Source organism: Bombus vancouverensis, chromosome 7 (genome assembly GCF_051014615.1).
Source record: "Bombus vancouverensis nearcticus chromosome 7, iyBomVanc1_principal, whole genome shotgun sequence".
NCBI classification, from domain to species: domain Eukaryota; kingdom Metazoa; phylum Arthropoda; class Insecta; order Hymenoptera; family Apidae; genus Bombus; species Bombus vancouverensis.
The window spans coordinates 7,150,557-7,167,506 of NC_134917.1; positions in this window are offsets into that span (position 1 = coordinate 7,150,557).

Consider the following 16,950-nt stretch of genomic DNA (forward strand, 5'->3'; position numbering starts at 1 on the left):
GTTATACCGTATTACGTTATATGGTATAACGTTATAACGTATTACGTTATATGGTATAACGTTATAACGTATTACGTTTTATGGTATAACGTTATAACGTATTACGTTATATGGTATATCGTTATAACGTATTACGTTATATGGTATAACGTTATACCGTATTACGTTATATGGTATAACGACATGACGTTTTACGTTATATGGTATCACGTTATAACGTATTACGTTATATGATATTACGTTAGAACGTATTACGTTATATGGTATAACGTCATAACGTATTACGTTATATGGTATTACGTTATCACGTATTACGTTATATGGTATAGCGTTATAACGTATTACGTTATATGGTATAACGTTTTAACGTATTACGTTATATGGTATAACGTTATCACGTATTACGTTATATGGTATAACGTTATAACGTATTACGTTATATGGTATTACGTTATAACGTATTACGTTATATGGTATAACGTTATAACGTATTACGTTATATGGTATAACGTTATAACGTATTACGTTATATTGTATAACGTTATAACGTATTACGTTAGATGGTATAACGTCATAACGTATTACGTTATATGGTATTACGTTATCACGTATTACGTTATATGGTATAACGTTATAACGTATTACGTTATATGGTATAACGTTTTAACGCATTACGTTATATGGTATAACGTTATCACGTATTACGTTATATGGTATAACGTTATAACGTATTACGTTATATGGTATAACGTTTTAACGTATTACGTTGTATGGTATAACGTTATCACGTATTGCGTTATATGGTATAACGTTATAACGTATTACGTTATATGGTATTACGTTATAACGTATTACGTTATATGGTATAACGAAATGACGTTTTACGTTATATGGTATTACGTTATAACGTATTACGTTATATGGTATTACGTTATAACGTATTGCGTTATATGGTATAACGTCATAACGTATTACGTTATATGGTATTACGTTATCACGTATTACGTTATATGGTATAACGTTATAACGTATTACGTTATATGGTATAACGTTATAACGAATTACGTTATATGGCATTACGTTATAACGTACTACGTTATATGGTATGACGTTATAACATATTACGTTATATGGTATAACGTTGTAACGTATTACGTTATATGGCATAACGAAATGACGTTTTACGATATATGGTATAACGTTATAACGTATTGCGTTATATAGCATTAAGTTATATCGTATTACGTTATATGGTATAACGTTATACCGTATTACGTTGTATGGTATAACGAAATGCCGTTTTACGTTATATGTTATTACGTTATAACGTATTACGTTATATGGAATAACGTTATACCGTATTACGTTATATGGTATAACGAAATGACGTTTTACGTTATATGGTATTACGTTATAACGTATTACGTTATATGGTATAACGTTATAACGAATTACGTTATATGGTATAGTGAAATGACGTTTTACGTTATATGGTATAACGTTATAACGTATTACGTTATATGGTATAACGTTATAACGTATTACGTTATATGGTATAACGTTTTAACGTATTACGTTATATGGTATAACGAAATGACGTTTTACGTTATATGGTATTACGTTATAACGTATTACGTTATATGGTATAACGAAATGACGTTTTACGTTATATGGTATTACGTTATATGGTATTACGTTATCACGTATTACGTTATATGGTATAACGTTATAACGTATTACGTTATATGGTATAACGTTTTAACGTATTACGTTATATGGTATAACGTTATCACCTATTACGTTATATGGTATAACGTTATAACGTATTACGTTATATGATATTACGTTATAACGTATTACGTTATATGGTATAACGTCATAACGTATTACGTTATATGGTATTACCTTATCACGTATTACGTTATATGGTATAACGTTATAACGTATTACGTTATATGGCATAACGTTTTAACGTATTACGTTATATGGTATAACGTTATCACGTATTACGTTATATGGTATAACGTTATAACGTATTACGTTATATGGTAATACGTCATAACGTATTACGTTATATGGTATAACGTTATAACGTATTACGTTATATGGTATAACGTTATAACGTATTACGTTATATGGTATTACGTTATAACGTATTACGTTATATAGTATAACGTTATAACGTGTTACGTTATATGGAATAACGTTATAACTAATTACGTTATATGGCATTACGTTATAACGTATTACGTTATATGGTATAACGTTATAACGTATTACGTTATATGGTATAACGTTATAACGTATTACGTTATATGGTATAACGTTATAACGTATTACGTTATATGGTATATCGTTATAACGTATTACGTTATATGGTATAACGTTATACCGTATTACGTTATATGGTATAACGAAATGACGTTTTACGTTATATGGTATTACGTTATAACGTATTACGTTATATGATATTACGTTAGAACGTATTACGTTATATGGTATAACGTCACAACGTATTACGTTATATGGTATTACGTTATCACGTATTACGTTATAAGGTATAACGTTATAACGTATTACGTTATATGGTATTACGTTATAACGTATTACGTTATATGGTATTACGTTATAACGTATTACGTTATATAGTATAACGTTATAACGTGTTACGTTATATGGAATAACGTTATAACTAATTACGTTATATGGCATTACGTTATAACGTATTACGTTATATGGTATAACGTTATAACGTATTACGTTATATGGTATAACGTTATAACGTATTACGTTATATGGTATAACGTTATAACGTATTACGTTATATGGTATATCGTTATAACGTATTACGTTATATGGTATAACGTTATACCGTATTACGTTATATGGTATAACGAAATGACGTTTTACGTTATATGGTATTACGTTATCACGTATTACGTTATATGATATTACGTTAGAACGTATTACGTTATATGGTATAACGTCATAACGTATTACGTTATATGATATTACGTTAGAACGTATTACGTTATATGGTATAACGTTATAACGTATTACGTTATATGGTATTACGTTATAACGTATTACGTTATATGGTATAACGTTATAACGTATTACGTTATATGGTATAACGTTTTAACGTATTACGTTATATGGTATAACGTTATCACGTATTACGTTATATGGTATAACGTTACAACGTATTACGTTATATGGTATTACGTTATAACTAATTACGTTATATGGCATTACGTTATAACGTATTACGTTATATGGTATTACGTTATAACGTATTACGTTATATGGTATTACGTTATAACGTATTACGTTATATAGTATAACGTTATAACGTGTTACGTTATATGGAATAACGTTATAACTAATTACGTTATATGGCATTACGTTATAACGTATTACGTTATATGGTATAACGTTATAACGTATTACGTTATATGGTATAACGTTATAACGTATTACGTTATATGGTATAACGTTATAACATACTGCGTTGTATGGTATATCGTTATAACGTATTACGTTATATGGTATAACGTTATACCGTATTACGTTATATGGTATAACGTTATAACGTATTACGTTATATGGTATAACGTTATAACGTATTACGTTTTATGGTATAACGTTATAACGTATTACGTTATATGGTATATCGTTATAACGTATTACGTTATATGGTATAACGTTATACCGTATTACGTTATATGGTATAACGACATGACGTTTTACGTTATATGGTATTACGTTATAACGTATTACGTTATATGATATTACGTTAGAACGTATTACGTTATATGGTATAACGTCATAACGTATTACGTTATATAGTATTACGTTATCACGTATTACGTTATATGGTATAGCGTTATAACGTATTACGTTATATGGTATAACGTTTTAACGTATTACGTTATATGGTATAACGTTATAACGTATTACGTTATATGGTATAACGAAATGACGTTTTACGTTATATGGTATTACGTTATAACGTATTACGTTATATGGTATAACGTTATAACGTATTACGTTATATGGTATAACGTTATAACGTATTACGTTATATTGTATAACGTTATAACGTATTACGTTATATGGTATAACGTCATAACGTATTACGTTATATGGTATTACGTTATCACGTATTACGTTATATGGTATAACGTTATAACGTATTACGTTATATGGTATAACGTTTTAACGTATTACGTTATATGGTATAACGTTATCACGTATTACGTTATATGGTATAACGTTATAACGTATTACGTTATATGGTATAACGTTTTAACGTATTACGTTATATGGTATAACGTTATCACGTATTGCGTTATATGGTATAACGTTATAACGTATTACGTTATATGGTATTACGTTATAACGTATTACGTTATATGGTATAACGAAATGACGTTTTACGTTATATGGTATTACGTTATAACGTATTACGTTATATGGTATTACGTTATAACGTATTACGTTATATGGTATAACGTCATAACGTATTACGTTATATGGTATTACGTTATCACGTATTACGTTATATGGTATAACGTTATAACGTATTACGTTATATGGTATAACGTTATAACGAATTACGTTATATGGCATTACGTTATAACGTACTACGTTATATGGTATGACGTTATAACATATTACGTTATATGGTATAACGTTGTAACGTATTACGTTATATGGCATAACGAAATGACGTTTTACGATATATGGTATAACGTTATAACGTATTGCGTTATATAGCATTAAGTTATATCGTATTACGTTATATGGTATAACGTTATACCGTATTACGTTGTATGGTATAACGAAATGCCGTTTTACGTTATATGTTATTACGTTATAACGTATTACGTTATATGGAATAACGTTATACCGTATTACGTTATATGGTATAACGAAATGACGTTTTACGTTATATGGTATTACGTTATAACGTATTATGTTATATGGTATAACGTTATAACGAATTACGTTATATGGTATAGTGAAATGACGTTTTACGTTATATGGTATAACGTTATAACGTATTACGTTATATGGTATAACGTTATAACGTATTACGTTATATGGTATAACGTTTTAACGTATTACGTTATATGGTATAACGAAATGACGTTTTACGTTATATGGTATTACGTTATAACGTATTACGTTATATGGTATAACGAAATGACGTTTTACGTTATATGGTATTACGTTATATGGTATTACGTTATCACGTATTACGTTATATGGTATAACGTTATAACGTATTACGTTATATGGTATAACGTTTTAACGTATTACGTTATATGGTATAACGTTATCACCTATTACGTTATATGGTATAACGTTATAACGTATTACGTTATATGATATTACGTTATAACGTATTACGTTATATGGTATAACGTCATAACGTATTACGTTATATGGTATTACCTTATCACGTATTACGTTATATGGTATAACGTTATAACGTATTACGTTATATGGCATAACGTTTTAACGTATTACGTTATATGGTATAACGTTATCACGTATTACGTTATATGGTATAACGTTATAACGTATTACGTTATATGGTAATACGTCATAACGTATTACGTTATATGGTATAACGTTATAACGTATTACGTTATATGGTATAACGTTATAACGTATTACGTTATATGGTATAGCGTTATAACGTATTACGTTATATGGTATAACGTTTTAACGTATTACGTTATATGGTATAACGTTATCACGTATTACGTTATATGGTATAACGTTATAACGTATTACGTTATATGGTATTACGTTATAACGTATTACGTTATATGGTATAACGTTATAACGTATTACGTTATATGGTATAACGTTATAACGTATTACGTTATATTGTATAACGTTATAACGTATTACGTTATATGGTATAACGTCATAACGTATTACGTTATATGGTATTACGTTATCACGTATTACGTTATATGGTATAACGTTATAACGTATTACGTTATATGGTATAACGTTTTAACGTATTACGTTATATGGTATAACGTTATCACGTATTACGTTATATGGTATAACGTTATAACGTATTACGTTATATGGTATAACGTTTTAACGTATTACGTTATATGGTATAACGTTATCACGTATTGCGTTATATGGTATAACGTTATAACGTATTACGTTATATGGTATTACGTTATAACGTATTACGTTATATGGTATAACGAAATGACGTTTTACGTTATATGGTATTACGTTATAACGTATTACGTTATATGGTATTACGTTATAACGTATTACGTTATATGGTATAACGTCATAGCGTATTACGTTATATGGTATTACGTTATCACGTATTACGTTATATGGTATAACGTTATAACGTATTACGTTATATGGTATAACGTTATAACGAATTACGTTATATGGCATTACGTTATAACGTACTACGTTATATGGTATGACGTTATAACATATTACGTTATATGGTATAACGTTGTAACGTATTACGTTATATGGCATAACGAAATGACGTTTTACGATATATGGTATAACGTTATAACGTATTGCGTTATATAGCATTAAGTTATATCGTATTACGTTATATGGTATAACGTTATACCGTATTACGTTGTATGGTATAACGAAATGCCGTTTTACGTTATATGTTATTACGTTATAACGTATTACGTTATATGGAATAACGTTATACCGTATTACGTTATATGGTATAACGAAATGACGTTTTACGTTATATGGTATTACGTTATAACGTATTACGTTATATGGTATAACGTTATAACGAATTACGTTATATGGTATAGTGAAATGACGTTTTACGTTATATGGTATAACGTTATAACGTATTACGTTATATGGTATAACGTTATAACGTATTACGTTATATGGTATAACGTTTTAACGTATTACGTTATATGGTATAACGAAATGACGTTTTACGTTATATGGTATTACGTTATAACGTATTACGTTATATGGTATAACGAAATGACGTTTTACGTTATATGGTATTACGTTATATGGTATTACGTTATCACGTATTACGTTATATGGTATAACGTTATAACGTATTACGTTATATGGTATAACGTTTTAACGTATTACGTTATATGGTATAACGTTATCACCTATTACGTTATATGGTATAACGTTATAACGTATTACGTTATATGATATTACGTTATAACGTATTACGTTATATGGTATAACGTCATAACGTATTACGTTATATGGTATTACCTTATCACGTATTACGTTATATGGTATAACGTTATAACGTATTACGTTATATGGCATAACGTTTTAACGTATTACGTTATATGGTATAACGTTATCACGTATTACGTTATATGGTATAACGTTATAACGTATTACGTTATATGGTAATACGTCATAACGTATTACGTTATATGGTATAACGTTATAACGTATTACGTTATATGGTATAACGTTATAACGTATTACGTTATATGGTATTACGTTATAACGTATTACGTTATATAGTATAACGTTATAACGTGTTACGTTATATGGAATAACGTTATAACTAATTACGTTATATGGCATTACGTTATAACGTATTACGTTATATGGTATTACGTTATAACGTATTACGTTATATGGTATAACGTCATAACGTATTACGTTATATGGTATTACGTTATCACGTATTACGTTATATGGTATAACGTTATAACGTATTACGTTATATGGTATAACGTTATAACGAATTACGTTATATGGCATTACGTTATAACGTACTACGTTATATGGTATGACGTTATAACATATTACGTTATATGGTATAACGTTGTAACGTATTACGTTATATGGCATAACGAAATGACGTTTTACGATATATGGTATAACGTTATAACGTATTGCGTTATATAGCATTAAGTTATATCGTATTACGTTATATGGTATAACGTTATACCGTATTACGTTATATGTTATTACGTTATCACGTATTACGTTATATGGTATTACGTTATCACGTATTACGTTATATGGTATAACGTTATCACGTATTACGTTATACGGTATAACGTTACAACGTATTACGTTATATGGTATTACGTTATCACGTATTACGTTATATGGTATTACGTTATCACGTATTACGTTATATGGTATAACGTTATCACGTATTACGTTATATGGTATAACGTTACAACGTATTACGTTATATGGTATTACGTTATAACTAATTACGTTATATGGCATTACGTTATAACGTATTACGTTATATGGTATTACGTTATAACGTATTACGTTATATGGTACTACGTTATAACGTATTACGTTATATAGTATAACGTTATAACGTGTTACGTTATATGGAATAACGTTATAACTAATTACGTTATATGGCATTACGTTATAACGTATTACGTTATATGGTATAACGTTATAACGTATTACGTTATATGGTATAACGTTATAACGTATTACGTTATATGGTATAACGTTATAACATACTGCGTTATATGGTATATCGTTATAACGTATTACGTTATATGGTATAACGTTATACCGTATTACGTTATATGGTATAACGTTATAACGTACTACGTTATATGATATAACGTTATAACGTATTACGTTTTATGGTATAACGTTATAACGTATTACGTTATATGGTATATCGTTATAACGTATTACGTTATATGGTATAACGTTATACCGTATTACGTTATATGGTATAACGACATGACGTTTTACGTTATATGGTATTACGTTATAACGTATTACGTTATATGTTATTACGTTAGAACGTATTACGTTATATGGTATAACGTCATAACGTATTACGTTATATGGTATTACGTTATCACGTATTACGTTATATGGTATAGCGTTATAACGTATTACGTTATATGGTATAACGTTTTAACGTATTACGTTATATGGTATAACGTTATCACGTATTACGTTATATGGTATAACGTTATAACGTATTACGTTATATGGTATTACGTTATAACGTATTACGTTATATGGTATAACGTTATAACGTATTACGTTATATGGTATAACGTTATAACGTATTACGTTATATTGTATAACGTTATAACGTATTACGTTATATGGTATAACGTCATAACGTATTACGTTATATGGTATTACGTTATCACGTATTACGTTATATGGTATAACGTTATAACGTATTACGTTATATGGTATAACGTTTTAACGTATTACGTTATATGGTATAACGTTATCACGTATTACGTTATATGGTATAACGTTATAACGTATTACGTTATATGGTATAACGTTTTAACGTATTACGTTATATGGTATAACGTTATCACGTATTGCGTTATATGGTATAACGTTATAACGTATTACGTTATATGGTATTACGTTATAACGTATTACGTTATATGGTATAACGAAATGACGTTTTACGTTATATGGTATTACGTTATAACGTATTACGTTATATGGTATTACGTTATAACGTATTACGTTATATGGTATAACGTCATAACGTATTACGTTATATGGTATTACGTTATCACGCATTACGTTATATGGTATAACGTTATAACGTATTACGTTATATGGTATAACGTTATAACGAATTACGTTATATGGCATTACGTTATAACGTACTACGTTATATGGTATGACGTTATAACATATTACGTTATATGGTATAACGTTGTAACGTATTACGTTATATGGCATAACGAAATGACGTTTTACGATATATGGTATAACGTTATAACGTATTGCGTTATATAGCATTAAGTTATATCGTATTACGTTATATGGTATAACGTTATACCGTATTACGTTGTATGGTATAACGAAATGCCGTTTTACGTTATATGTTATTACGTTATAACGTATTACGTTATATGGAATAACGTTATACCGTATTACGTTATATGGTATAACGAAATGACGTTTTACGTTATATGGTATTACGTTATAACGTATTACGTTATATGGTATAACGTTATAACGAATTACGTTATATGGTATAGTGAAATTACGTTTTACGTTATATGGTATAACGTTATAACGTATTACGTTATATGGTATAACGTTATAACGTATTACGTTATATGGTATAACGTTTTAACGTATTACGTTATATGGTATAACGAAATGACGTTTTACGTTATATGGTATTACGTTATAACGTATTACGTTATATGGTATAACGAAATGACGTTTTACGTTATATGGTATTACGTTATATGGTATTACGTTATCACGTATTATGTTATATGGTATAACGTTATAACGTATTACGTTATATGGTATAACGTTTTAACGTATTACGTTATATGGTATAACGTTATCACCTATTACGTTATATGGTATAACGTTATACCGTATTACGTTATATGGTACAACGTTATAACGTATTACGTTATATGGTATAACGTTATAACGTATTACGTTTTATGGTATAACGTTATAACGTATTACGTTATATGGTATATCGTTATAACGTATTACGTTATATGGTATAACGTTATACCGTATTACGTTATATGGTATAACGACATGACGTTTTACGTTATATGGTATTACGTTATAACGTATTACGTTATATGATATTACGTTAGAACGTATTACGTTATATGGTATAACGTCATAACGTATTACGTTATATGGTATTACGTTATCACGTATTACGTTATATGGTATAGCGTTATAACGTATTACGTTATACGGTATAACGTTTTAACGTATTACGTTATATGGTATAACGTTATCACGTATTACGTTATATGGTATAACGTTATAACGTATTACGTTATATGGTATTACGTTATAACGTATTACGTTATATGGTATAACGTTATAACGTATTACGTTATATGGTATAACGTTATAACGTATTACGTTATATTGTATAACGTTATAACGTATTACGTTAGATGGTATAACGTCATAACGTATTACGTTATATGGTATTACGTTATCACGTATTACGTTATATGGTATAACGTTATAACGTATTACGTTATATGGTATAACGTTTTAACGTATTACGTTATATGGTATAACGTTATCACGTATTACGTTATATGGTATAACGTTATAACGTATTACGTTATATGGTATAACGTTTTAACGTATTACGTTATATGGTATAACGTTATCACGTATTGCGTTATATGGTATAACGTTATAACGTATTACGTTATATGGTATTACGTTATAACGTATTACGTTATATGGTATAACGAAATGACGTTTTACGTTATATGGTATTACGTTATAACGTATTACGTTATATGGTATTACGTTATAACGTATTACGTTATATGGTATAACGTCATAACGTATTACGTTATATGGTATTACGTTATCACGTATTACGTTATATGGTATAACGTTATAACGTATTACGTTATATGGTATAACGTTATAACGAATTACGTTATATGGCATTACGTTATAACGTACTACGTTATATGGTATGACGTTATAACATATTACGTTATATGGTATAACGTTGTAACGTATTACGTTATATGGCATAACGAAATGACGTTTTACGATATATGGTATAACGTTATAACGTATTGCGTTATATAGCATTAAGTTATATCGTATTACGTTATATGGTATAACGTTATACCGTATTACGTTGTATGGTATAACGAAATGCCGTTTTACGTTATATGTTATTACGTTATAACGTATTACGTTATATGGAATAACGTTATACCGTATTACGTTATATGGTATAACGAAATGACGTTTTACGTTATATGGTATTACGTTATAACGTATTACGTTATATGGTATAACGTTATAACGAATTACGTTATATGGTATAGTGAAATGACGTTTTACGTTATATGGTATAACGTTATAACGTATTACGTTATATGGTATAACGTTATAACGTATTACGTTATATGGTATAACGTTTTAACGTATTACGTTATATGGTATAACGAAATGACGTTTTACGTTATATGGTATTACGTTATAACGTATTACGTTATATGGTATAACGAAATGACGTTTTACGTTATATGGTATTACGTTATATGGTATTACGTTATCACGTATTACGTTATATGGTATAACGTTATAACGTATTACGTTATATGGTATAACGTTTTAACGTATTACGTTATATGGTATAACGTTATCACCTATTACGTTATATGGTATAACGTTATAACGTATTACGTTATATGATATTACGTTATAACGTATTACGTTATATGGTATAACGTCATAACGTATTACGTTATATGGTATTACCTTATCACGTATTACGTTATATGGTATAACGTTATAACGTATTACGTTATATGGCATAACGTTTTAACGTATTACGTTATATGGTATAACGTTATCACGTATTACGTTATATGGTATAACGTTATAACGTATTACGTTATATGGTAATACGTCATAACGTATTACGTTATATGGTATAACGTTATAACGTATTACGTTATATGGTATAACGTTATAACGTATTACGTTATACGGTATTACGTTATAACGTATTACGTTATATAGTATAACGTTATAACGTGTTACGTTATATGGAATAACGTTATAACTAATTACGTTATATGGCATTACGTTATAACGTATTACGTTATATGGTATAACGTTATAACGTATTACGTTATATGGTATTACGTTATAACGTATTACGTTATATAGTATAACGTTATAACGTGTTACGTTATATGGAATAACGTTATAACTAATTACGTTATATGGCATTACGTTATAACGTATTACGTTATATGGTATAACGTTATAACGTATTACGTTATATGGTATATCGTTATAACGTATTACGTTATATGGTATAACGTTATACCGTATTACGTTATATGGTATAACGAAATGACGTTTTACGTTATATGGTATTACGTTATCACGTATTACGTTATATGATATTACGTTAGAACGTATTACGTTATATGGTATAACGTCATAACGTATTACGTTATATGATATTACGTTAGAACGTATTACGTTATATGGTATAACGTTATAACGTATTACGTTATATGGTATTACGTTATAACGTATTACGTTATATGGTATAACGTTATAACGTATTACGTTATATGGTATAACGTTTTAACGTATTACGTTATATGGTATAACGTTATCACGTATTACGTTATATGGTATAACGTTACAACGTATTACGTTATATGGTATTACGTTATAACTAATTACGTTATATGGCATTACGTTATAACGTATTACGTTATATGGTATTACGTTATAACGTATTACGTTATATGGTATTACGTTATAACGTATTACGTTATATAGTATAACGTTATAACGTGTTACGTTATATGGAATAACGTTATAACTAATTACGTTATATGGCATTACGTTATAACGTATTACGTTATATGGTATAACGTTATAACGTATTACGTTATATGGTATAACGTTATACCGTATTACGTTGTATGGTATAACGAAATGCCGTTTTACGTTATATGTTATTACGTTATAACGTATTACGTTATATGGAATAACGTTATACCGTATTACGTTATATGGTATAACGAAATGACGTTTTACGTTATATGGTATTACGTTATAACGTATTACGTTATATGGTATAACGTTATAACGAATTACGTTATATGGTATAGTGAAATGACGTTTTACGTTATATGGTATAACGTTATAACGTATTACGTTATATGGTATAACGTTATAACGTATTGCGTTATATGGTATAACGTTTTAACGTATTACGTTATATGGTATAACGAAATGACGTTTTACGTTATATGGTATTACGTTATAACGTATTACGTTATATGGTATAACGAAATGACGTTTTACGTTATATGGTATTACGTTATATGGTATTACGTTATCACGTATTACGTTATATGGTATAACGTTATAACGTATTACGTTATATGGTATAACGTTTTAACGTATTACGTTATATGGTATAACGTTATCACCTATTACGTTATATGGTATAACGTTATAACGTATTACGTTATATGATATTACGTTATAACGTATTACGTTATATGGTATAACGTCATAACGTATTACGTTATATGGTATTACCTTATCACGTATTACGTTATATGGTATAACGTTATAACGTATTACGTTATATGGCATAACGTTTTAACGTATTACGTTATATGGTATAACGTTATCACGTATTACGTTATATGGTATAACGTTATAACGTATTACGTTATATGGTAATACGTCATAACGTATTACGTTATATGGTATAACGTTATAACGTATTACGTTATATGGTATAACGTTATAACGTATTACGTTATATGGTATTACGTTATAACGTATTACGTTATATAGTATAACGTTATAACGTGTTACGTTATATGGAATAACGTTATAACTAATTACGTTATATGGCATTACGTTATAACGTATTACGTTATATGGTATAACGTTATAACGTATTACGTTATATGGTATAACGTTATAACGTATTACGTTATATGGTATAACGTTATAACGTATTACGTTATATGGTATAACGTTATAACGTATTACGTTATATGGTATAACGTTTTAACGTATTACGTTATATGGTATAACGAAATGACGTTTTACGTTATATGGTATTACGTTATAACGTATTACGTTATATGGTATAACGAAATGACGTTTTACGTTATATGGTATTACGTTATATGGTATTACGTTATCACGTATTACGTTATATGGTATAACGTTATAACGTATTACGTTATATGGTATAACGTTTTAACGTATTACGTTATATGGTATAACGTTATCACCTATTACGTTATATGGTATAACGTTATAACGTATTACGTTATATGATATTACGTTATAACGTATTACGTTATATGGTATAACGTCATAACGTATTACGTTATATGGTATTACCTTATCACGTATTACGTTATATGGTATAACGTTATAACGTATTACGTTATATGGCATAACGTTTTAACGTATTACGTTATATGGTATAACGTTATCACGTATTACGTTATATGGTATAACGTTATAACGTATTACGTTATATGGTAATACGTCATAACGTATTACGTTATATGGTATAACGTTATAACGTATTACGTTATATGGTATAACGTTATAACGTATTACGTTATATGGTATTACGTTATAACGTATTACGTTATATAGTATAACGTTATAACGTGTTACGTTATATGGAATAACGTTATAACTAATTACGTTATATGGCATTACGTTATAACGTATTACGTTATATGGTATAACGTTATAACGTATTACGTTATATGGTATTACGTTATAACGTATTACGTTATATAGTATAACGTTATAACGTGTTACGTTATATGGAATAACGTTATAACTAATTACGTTATATGGCATTACGTTATAACGTATTACGTTATATGGTATAACGTTATAACGTATTACGTTATATGGTATAACGTTATAACGTATTACGTTATATGGTATAACGTTATAACGTATTACGTTATATGGTATATCGTTATAACGTATTACGTTATATGGTATAACGTTATACCGTATTACGTTATATGGTATAACGAAATGACGTTTTACGTTATATGGTATTACGTTATCACGTATTACGTTATATGATATTACGTTAGAACGTATTACGTTATATGGTATAACGTCATAACGTATTACGTTATATGATATTACGTTAGAACGTATTACGTTATATGGTATAACGTTATAACGTATTACGTTATATGGTATTACGTTATAACGTATTACGTTATATGGTATAACGTTATAACGTATTACGTTATATGGTATAACGTTTTAACGTATTACGTTATATGGTATAACGTTATCACGTATTACGTTATATGGTATAACGTTACAACGTATTACGTTATATGGTATTACGTTATAACTAATTACGTTATATGGCATTACGTTATAACGTATTACGTTATATGGTATTACGTTATAACGTATTACGTTATATGGTACTACGTTATAACGTATTACGTTATATAGTATAACGTTATAACGTGTTACGTTATATGGAATAACGTTATAACTAATTACGTTATATGGCATTACGTTATAACGTATTACGTTATATGGTATAACGTTATAACGTATTACGTTATATGGTATAACGTTATAACGTATTACGTTATATGGTATAACGTTATAACATACTGCGTTATATGGTATATCGTTATAACGTATTACGTTATATGGTATAACGTTATACCGTATTACGTTATATGGTATAACGTTATAACGTACTACGTTATATGGTATAACGTTATAACGTATTACGTTTTATGGTATAACGTTATAACGTATTACGTTATATGGTATATCGTTATAACGTATTACGTTATATGGTATAACGTTATACCGTATTACGTTATATGGTATAACGACATGACGTTTTACGTTATATGGTATTACGTTATAACGTATTACGTTATATGATATTACGTTAGAACGTATTACGTTATATGGTATAACGTCATAACGTATTACGTTATATGGTATTACGTTATCACGTATTACGTTATATGGTATAGCGTTATAACGTATTACGTTATATGGTATAACGTTTTAACGTATTACGTTATATGGTATAACGTTATCACGTATTACGTTATATGGTATAACGTTATAACGTATTACGTTATATGGTATTACGTTATAACGTATTACGTTATATGGTATAACGTTATAACGTATTACGTTATATGGTATAACGTTATAACGTATTACGTTATATTGTATAACGTTATAACGTATTACGTTATATGGTATAACGTCATAACGTATTACGTTATATGGTATTACGTTATCACGTATTACGTTATATGGTATAACGTTATAACGTATTACGTTATATGGTATAACGTTTTAACGTATTACGTTATATGGTATAACGTTATCACGTATTAC